Raw genomic sequence first — 9,984 nt, 5'->3', positions numbered from 1 at the left:
TGAGCAAACTAGTTGAAGTCGAGCAAATTTTTAGTTGGAGTCGAGCAAATGAAAAATCTAGTGTGTGTTGAGTGAACTTCAAGTGCCAAGTGAAGTTCAAGTGTCGAGTGATATAGAATGTTCCAAGCATCAGGAAATCTTAATAGGTGTTGAGTGAACTTTAGATGCCAAGCATCAGTAAAAACACATTTGATGTCAAGTAACACAATATGTGCCAAGCATCAGGATTTCAATAGTGCCGAGTTGTATTATTGGAAATGACGAAGATTTTCCAAATCTAAGTTGATAAAGTTGTTACCTTGAATTTTGTGAACCAATTAGAGGATAAGGATGATGAGCTGGTGGCACAAAATTCTATGTAAAGCATTTTTTAGTGAATTCAAGAGGATTCTTCATGATGTTTCTAGAAGGAACATAATATGGGTTAGATACACTAAATCCTACCTAATCCATACAAATTGAAATTAAAAGAGGGAAGAATAAAGCAAGAAAGGAACTCCAAGACTTCTATTTAACGAGTCACAGACCAAGAAGCAAGAACTGCTGCAGTGCCAAATAGCGAAGAGGTTAGAAGGGTGTCAAGGAGAAGACATCTAGGAGAAGGAAGAATAGAGAATAGAGACTCTAGTTTGACAAGTCATCAAGAAGAGATGATTGCATTGGTACATTGAGCATGGAGACTCAAGGAGACTAAGCTTGAAAGGAGGGCAAGCTATCAGAGTTGTAGAGACTAAAAGCCAAGCAATGATATGAGCTGAGAAGTGATATGAGATCTACAAGTTAAGTTGTATTCTATGATTATGAAAAAACCTCAATTGGAACAGAACATGTAGACCCAGCTGGACACCTTACTGCAGATGATTTGAGCAAAAGGAAGGAGCACAATCAGGTAATGTTGGATATTGTCTCTGCACTCAGCTATGTTGAATTTGATGACATCAAGGAATGTGACACTGCATTCAAGATGTGGAAATCCCTAATAGATATCTATGGAGGAGATTAGAATGTTCAAGGAGCAAAGAGAGAAAACCTCAGAGGGAAGTTTGATGACATGAAAATGGGGGAAGGAGAGAATGTTGCTTAATATGGATCCAAAATGAAAGAAGTGGTAAGTGCAATAAGAAGTTTGCGTGGTCAATTGGAAGAAGAGACTATCAACAGAAAATACTTAAGAACTCTGCTCCCTATCTATGATATTAGATTTTTTGCCATCCAAGAGCTAAGGTGTGTGCAAGGAAATGCACTAACCTTTGAAGGAATAGTGGGAAGACTCATTGCATTTGAATTGTCCTACTTTAACAACTACAGAAATGAGAACCTTGAATCTACTTTCAAGGCCAAGCTAACATTGAAGGACACTAAGGAGGTGACATCAAACAAGAAGAGAAGAAAAGGAAAACATGCATCCAATGATAGCAACACAAATGAGGAAGATGTGGAATAATTGGAAGCACTATTGGCTAGAAGATTCCATAGAGGCAAAGGTAAATTCAAAGGTAAGTTCCCTATCATATGTTTCAATTGTAATGAAGTAGGTCATATTGTTGCAAGATGTACACAGAAGAAGAGTTACAAAGAAGGAAAAAAGTACAAGAACAAAAGAGAAAATGATACCAGGGATTACAAGGACAAAGGAAAAAGATACTACAGTGTTAAAGAAGGCTCTAATGAGAATGATGATGAAGTAGTCTATGTGGCCATGAAGGATGAATCAGATTAAGATGAAGCCACAACATTGGTAACATGTGTGAACAAGAATGACAAGTGGATCATAAACAGTGGTTTCTCACATCACATGACAGGAGATAAAAGTAATTTTATTACTTTTACTCAATATGATGGAAATAGTGTTAGATTTGGTAATGATGCTCCATGTCAAATCAAAGGAAAAGACTCAATTAAACTTACAAAGAAAATCTCATGTGATAATGTATACTATGTTGAAGAATTGAACTACAATCTATTAAGTGTATCACAATTAGGCATTGTAGGTTGCAAATTTGAATTTGGAAACAAATCTACCAAGATCTATGACACTGATGGAAATCTGGTATGAAAAAGTGAACAAACTAGGATTAACTTATTTTACCTAGATATGGAAGATGCAACTTGTCTTGTTGTTAGACTTGATGATGTGTGGTTATGGCATAAAAGGTTGTGTCACATTAACTTTGACAATCTGATTAGTATCAGGAAAAAGAAGAAAGTTAGAGGTTTGCCTAAAGTGAAGAAGCCTAAAAATACAATGTACAAACAATGTCAACTAGGGAAGATGACTAAGTCTAGTTTCAAAAGAAAAACATACACATCCAAAGAAGTACTAGAGTTAGTCCATACAAACTTATGTGGTCCAATAGAAGTGCAAAGTTACCTAGGAGACAGATACATAATGCTATTTGTAAATGATTGTTCTAGGATGATGACTGTTATGTTTTTGAAGCAAAAATCTGATGCATTTCAAATGTTCAAGTTGTATTTGGCCAAAGTTGAGAAGGAAACAGGTAAGAGTCTGAAATGCCTAAGATCAGATAGAGGAGGTGAGTTTACATCAAAAGAGTTTGAGATATTCTACAATGACAAAGGTATCAAAAGGAAAACATCAACACCAAGAACTCCCCCATAAAGTGGTATTCCTGAAAGGAGGAATAGATCAATGATAGATAGTGCAAGAACCTTGATGATGGAGAAAAATGTTGCTCTAAAATACTGGAGAGAAGTTGTAAGTACTATTGTTTATACCCTGAATAGAGTCCAAGTCAAGAAAGGTACAAGTGCGACACCTTTTGAACTATGGTATGGTCACTCACCAAATGTAAAAAATTTCACATTCTTTGGTTGTAATCGCTATATTCTTAAAGATACTAGAAATTACAAGTTTGATGCAAAAGTGGTGAAGGCATATTCCTTGGATACTCCACTAGAAGCAAAGCATATAAGTGTTTGAATACTAACACTAACAAGATAGTGGAAAGTGAAAATGTAAATTTTGATGAGCATGCAGAAGTCCAAGTTGATGAGTTCAAGCAATCAGAGGATTATAGATCTTTTGTATACTTCTATGAAGGAATGACTGTTGAAGACAATGATGCCAATCAAGTTGGGAATCAACAACAAATCTTAGTATCAGTTGAGTCACAGCTAGTGAATGTTGAGCTGCATTCAGAAGCCAAGTTGCAAAATGAAGAGAGTGCACATTCTAACTCTAAAAAATAGTATACATGAAAGAAATGATGAAGTACTAGATGAAGAATAGAAAATAACTCCAAAGCTGAAGGATCAAACATGGAAAGAAGGATAGAACTAAGGTTAGCAAAGTATGTGAGGAGACATCACTCTACAGATCAAATTATTGGAGATAAGGATGCCAGACTAATGACAAGGAATAGACTAAGAAATGAATCATACCTACTGAGCAAGGTTGAGCCCAAAATAGTAAAAGATGCTCTACAATATGATGACTAGTATAAAGCTATGGAAGAAGAGATAGATCAAATTGAGAAGAATAAAACTTGGACTCTAGTTCCTAGACCAACTGATAAGAATTAATTGGTACCAAATGGGTGTTTAGGAAAAAACTTGATGAGAATGGTGAGATAACAAGAAACAAGCCAAATTAGTTTGCAAAGGCTATGCACAAGAAGAAGGATTGGATTATGGGGAAATGTTTACCCTTGTTGCAAGAATGGAAGGAGTAAGAACAGTACTTACATGTGCTACTTACAAAGGTTTCAAAGTCTTCCAAATGGATGTGAAGTCTACTTTTCTAAATGGTATACTAGAAGAAGAAGTCTACATAGAACAACCAGAGGGATTTGTTGATGACCACAACAAGGATAAGGTCTGCAAATTGCATAAGATGCTTTATAGTTTGAAGCAAGCACCTAGAGCATGGTATGGGAGACTACACAAATATCTTGTGAAGATGAATTTGAGAGAACAAATGACAACAGCAACCTATGCATGAAGGCAAAAAAAGCTAAAGACATTTTGATATTTGAAATCTTTGTTGATGATATAATATTTGGAGGAAAAGATGCTCTATGCAAAGATTTTGATGATCAAATGAAACATGAGTTTGAAATGTCATTGTTTGGAGAAATCAAATTCTTTGTTGGATTGCAAGTACATCAATTAAAGCATTGCATATTTATGATCCAATCAAAATACATCAAGGAGATACTTAAGACATTTGGATTGGAGGACTCAAAACCAGTTAGCACACCAATGGCAATAGGACATAAGTTATCCAAGAATGATGAGTCAGCAAAAGTGAGTCAGACAATGTATAGATCAATGATTGGAAAGTTACAATATGTTGTATATAGTAGACCAGACATTGGATTAGCTATTGGAATAGTGGCAAGATTTTCTACAAATCCAAGAGAAAATCACTTGATGGCAATAAAGAGAATACTAAGGTACCTAAAAAAAACTGATGAATTCGGTTTGTATTATAAGAGAAGTGAAAAGTTTGAGCTAAGAGCCTACACTAATGCAAATTGGGGAGGTAATATTGATGACAGAAAAAGCACTAGTGGAGGAGCACTTTTCTTGGGAAAAAGATCGATTACATGGACCAGCAAAAAGAAAAGTTGTACCTCACAGTCTACTACAGAAGCTAAATATGTTGCAGCTGCTATAAATTGCACCAATATTGTATGGATCAAACATTTGTTGCAAGGTATGAAGGAAGAGGTAAATGAGCCTGCGATACTTTATTATGATAATACAAGTGCTATCAACATATCAAAGAATCATGTAATGCATGCTAAAACCAAGCATATTGCAATCAAGTATCACTATGTAAGAGAATTGGTGGAAGACAAACAAGTGAAGATGGAATATGTAAGCTCAAAGGAACAAATTGCTGACATCTTCACAAAAGCACTACCTAAAGTTTCTTTTGAGTATCTTAGAGGTAAGTTAGGGGTGATACCCCTAAACAAGGCTACTTGAGGTAAAATCAAGATTGCCCTACATCAAATGAGCTGATTATTGAGATATTACACAATGATGCAAAGGATATTCACTTTAGAACTCATGCCTAAGGTAATTGAAGTGATGAAGTTCCAAATCAGTCACAAGCAAGGTGATAGAGGAAGAAATTGAATGAATCTACACAAGCTACACTTGCATGATAAGATGTTGAAATAATATGTCTTTGGCATTATTGTCAAAGAGGGAGAAACTATAGAAATTGATCAAATAAAGATTGAGGGAGAAATAGCAGAACTGATCAATAGATGAAGGAGAAATAAGTTGATTAGAACAGAGAATAGAAAAAGATGAGCAATGCATACAGAGTGAAAGAAGAAAAGAAAAAGAATAAAATAGCTAAGAGGGAGAAGCAGAAATGAAGCAATTAGGATAGTAGATCAAGAAAAGGAGATGTGAAAATTGATGGTAACCCAATTTTCTTTTCAGCATTTGACTTACTATTCTAACCTAGTTAACTTGTGGTTGAATAGTTTAGTCTGATGGTTGATTAGTTTGGTTTTCCATCAATGCCAAAGAGGGAGATTGTTCAAAATCTGATTGAAAATATCATTGATGAACAAGGTTTACTATCAAAGAGAGAGATTGGTTAATAAAGGATGTTTCAATCATTGTTTTGTCATTGATGTCAAACCTGCTATTTGTAGGAATGACAATTGCCTAGAAGATCCAAGTACTATCACTTAGTTGATTAATTAAGAGGATTTGATCAACAAGATGTAACAAGAGTACCTAAAGGAAAGGTTGAGTTAAGGTTTTGTAATGAAGTGCAAGGATTAGTTAAGACAATGGTGAAATGATGTATTGGTAACATATTTAAAGATACAGAGGTTAGCCACACTTAGAAACATTAGAAGTATAAGTTGTAACAAGATTAACTGCAAAGCTTAAACTAAGTTCATTAGTGGGTGCCAGGAAAGCTACTTGAAGTTGAGAAAAGTTTCAGTTGGAGCCAAGCAAATGAAAAATCTAGTGTATGTCGAGTGAACTTCAGGTGCTGAGTGAAGTTCAAGTGTCGAGTGATATAGAAGGTGTTGAGCATTAGAAAATCTTAATAGGTGTCGAGTGAACTTTAGGTGTCCAACATGAGTAAAAACACAGTTGATGCTAAGTAACATAGTATGTGCTGAGCATCAGGATTTCAATAGTGTCAAGCCACTGCATTATTGGAAATGACAAAAATTCACCAAATTTGAGCTAAAAAAGTTGTTACCTTGAATTTTGTGAACTAGTTGGTGGATAAGGATGATGAGCTGGTGGTACAAAATTCTATTTAAACCATTTTTGAGAGAATTCAAGAGGATTCTTCATGATGTTTCTAGAAGGAACATAATATGGGTTAGATACAATGAATCCTACCTAATTCATACAAATTGAAATTGAAAGAGGGAAGAATCAATCAGGAAAGGAACTCCAAGACTTCTATTTAAGGAGTCACAAACCAAGAAGCAAGAGCTGATGGAGTGCCAAATAGCAAAGAGGTTAGAAGGGTGTTAAGGAGAAGACATCTAGGAGAAGGAAGAATAAAGCACAGAGACTTTGCTTCGATAAGTGGTCAAGAACAGATGATTGCACTGGTACATTGAGCATGGAGACTCAAGGAAACTAAGCTTAAAAGGAGGGCAAGCTATCAGAGTTGTAGAGATCGAAAGCCAGACAATGATATGAGCTGAGAAGTGATATGAGATTTGCAAGTTGAGTTGTATTATGTAATCAGGTCAAAACCCCTAATTGTTACTCTCTAGCAATTGTATCAGCTAGGATAGAAAAAATTCCTATGGACTTAGGTTGGTTTAATAGCCATTCGTAAATCCTTTAATAGGGTGGCATTCCAAGTGAGTGTTCTAAGTCCTCTAACCAAGCCCACTTCTAACAGGGTGGTTAAATCTTTTAACCAGGTCACATTTAATAGTGTGTTGTAAGCCTTTAACAAGGAAGGACTTTCATAGGGAATTACTTCAGTAGAGTGAGAATTGAGTAGCATGTTATTGGTGGTTTTTCTCAAATTAGGTTTCCACATAAATCACTGTGTTATGTGTTGATCTTTTATGTGTGATGCTTGCATGTTGATTTACAATAACTTGTTGAATAAGAAAGTTAAAGCTTGGATGAATGAATAGTTGGATGGGCATACTACACTTAGTAAAAAGTTTGAATTGGAAATTTGGACATTGAGTAACTTATTCACCCCCACTCTTAGTTATCATAGGCTAAGGAAATAGAGGACATTCCACTGGGATCAAACTTCCATATTAGATCATCCTCTTTTCAATTTAAAAAGACAGCATTCAGACACTTGTTAAGGTCAACCAAGTTGTCATTCACCCTTTTGAGGTCCAACCACATATCATTCTTCTATTAATCCACCACAAAAATACCAATAAGATTCTTACATTGCTCCATATAGCTATTCCATCTTGGATTTACACAAAGTGGGTGATCCAAGATCCAAGTGTCTTCCCAAAAAAGAACTATCCTTCCATTGCCCATCTTCCATCTGACCCATTTCTTTATTATGTATTTATATTTATGAACATTTTTCTAGATCATGCTTCCCCCTTGCACCAAATCATTATGAAGGAATTGATTAAAATTAAAGTTATCCCTGTTGTATTTGTCAACCCAAATATTCCTACATTCCCCTTCCTCCTTGTGCCATCTCCATAATAATTTAGCCAATAAAAATTCATTCATAGTTGTAACTCTTCTCAATCCAAGTCCCCCCTTGTTAAGGGGCATGCAGACTTTCTCCCAAGTAATCAATGGTAAACTTTTTTTAGTCTTCGTTCGTATCCATAAGAAGAGCTTCTGAATTTTTTCAATAGCATGAGCAATCTTTCTAGGGATATTGAAAACACTCAAAGCATAAAGTGGAACACTCTAAAGGATAGATTTCAAAATAATAATCTTTCCATCCTAGCTAAGGAAGGAACCTTTCCATCCAGCAAGTTCCATGTGAATTTTGTCAATCAGTGAACTCCAAAAACTTTCAGGAGGGTCCAGACACAGAGGTAGGCCCAAATAAGATTCGGAAAGAGAGCTAATCTCACAGCGAATAATATTTTTGATTTTATTTTGCCTTAACTCATTAACATTAATGAAATAAATCATGCTTTTGTTCTAGTTAATTACTTGTCCTAAGGCTTGCTCGTAATCCTCCAAAGCTTTTTAAATATTCCTTTCATTTCTAACCAAGGCCTCTCCCATCACAATAGAGTCATTAACAAACTTTTGATGAGGGCATATCATAGTAGCAGAGGATGGATTTAGGCCCACAAAGTCCCCCAACATGACCATTTTTCCCACAAATCTTCCCAAGAATTTAGCCAAAAGTATAAAGAGAATAGAAGAGATCGGGTCCCCTTGTCTGAGACCTCTAGAAGCCTTAAAGAAAGGAGTAGGAGAGTCATTAACAAGTACTTAAAAAAGAGGTAGAAGAAACCAACATAAAGATTAGATCCCTAAATCTTTTATTAAACCCAAATGCTTCAAGACCTCAGAGAAGGAAAGTCCAATCCACTCTATCATATGCTTTGGAAAGGTCCAACTTAAGAAGAAACCCTTCTTTCTTAGACACTAAAAGAGACTGAATATTTTCATCAACTATAATGATGGAGTCCAAAATCTGTCTACCAAGAACAAACCCATTTTTTTGTCTAGAGATAACAAAAGGAAGAAGAGGAAAAATTCTAAGGGTTGACACTTTAGAAAAGGAATTGCAAATGTTGATAGGCTAGAACTGATCCAAACTATTAGCTCCTAGCTTCTTTGGAATAAGAGAAATGAAGGTACCATTCACTTCTTTAAGAATATTCCTAGATCCAAAGAAACATAAGTACCAATGATATTCCAATACTTGTGAAAGAACAAAAAAGGAAACCCATCAAGCCCTAGGGCTTTATCTCCATCAAAAGAGAAAATTTAGCCTTAAAAATCTTGTCATAAGAAGGAATGGAAGTAAGAGATTTATTTTGATTTTTAGAGATGCAATTAGGAATACAATCAAGAAATAAATTTTTCATAGCGACATCCAAATTGGGGTCACCTTGAAGCAAGTTACTAAAAAACTCCATTGCCTCCTTTTAAATAGTCTCCTCATTCTTACTGAGTCCCTCTTCCATATTGTGTCTAGAAATTTTGTTGACCATCCTATGCTTCAAAGTAGTCAAATGAAAAAACTTAGTATTCTAATCTCCTTCCTTCAAAAAAAATCTTTTTGGATAACTGCCTCCAATACATTTCCTTCTTGGTAATGATATCATGAATCTTAGCCAGTTTGACACTTTCCTCCTCCCTAGAGATAGCCTCATATCTATCAATCTGGATCCTATCTTGTATTTCTTTTAGTTCCTCCAGAATCTTCCTTTTATTTTCAAAAATGTTGCCAAAGGTGTCTTTATTCCATTTTTTATGTTTTTCTTACCATTTTTCAATTTAGCTGCAACTTTAAACATAGTTGTACCTTCCATAGTAATACCCCACCACTCCTTTATGAGATTCTCCAGGGGCAAGTGAAGAGTCCACATTTTTTCAAACCCAAAGGGGAAATTTCTCTAATAGTTAAGCATATCAACCACTAGGAAAATGGGATAATGATCCGATCCCAATTGGACTTGAGCACTAAGAGAACATTTATATTTTAGAAGCCAGTCACTACTAATAAGTGCTCGATCCAACCTAACCTAAATGAGATCCTTTCCAGTTCTTTTGTTAGTCCAAGTGTACTTGACCCCATGCAAGTCAAGATCATGAAGAAGATGATTTTCAATAGAGTCCATTAAATCTAATCTATTATCCAAATTAGTTTGGTTGCCTCCCCCATTTTTTAGTTGCTTTTAAAGGGGTATTGAAATCCCCCATAACTGTCCAATTCTCATCAGCAAAAAGCTTTCTCTGATTAGTAATATCTTCCTAGAGAGCTTTTCTCCCCCACTTGGTATTGGAAGCATAGACATTAGTAAGAACTCAAACGAAGCCATCCTTAGAATT

The sequence above is a fragment of the Cupressus sempervirens genome, chromosome 3, assembly GCF_028749045.1.
Source record: "Cupressus sempervirens isolate cs-2001-9-10 chromosome 3, ASM2874904v1, whole genome shotgun sequence".
Taxonomy (NCBI): Eukaryota; Viridiplantae; Streptophyta; class Pinopsida; order Cupressales; family Cupressaceae; genus Cupressus; species Cupressus sempervirens.
Note: the sequence above shows the minus strand (reverse complement) of the source record.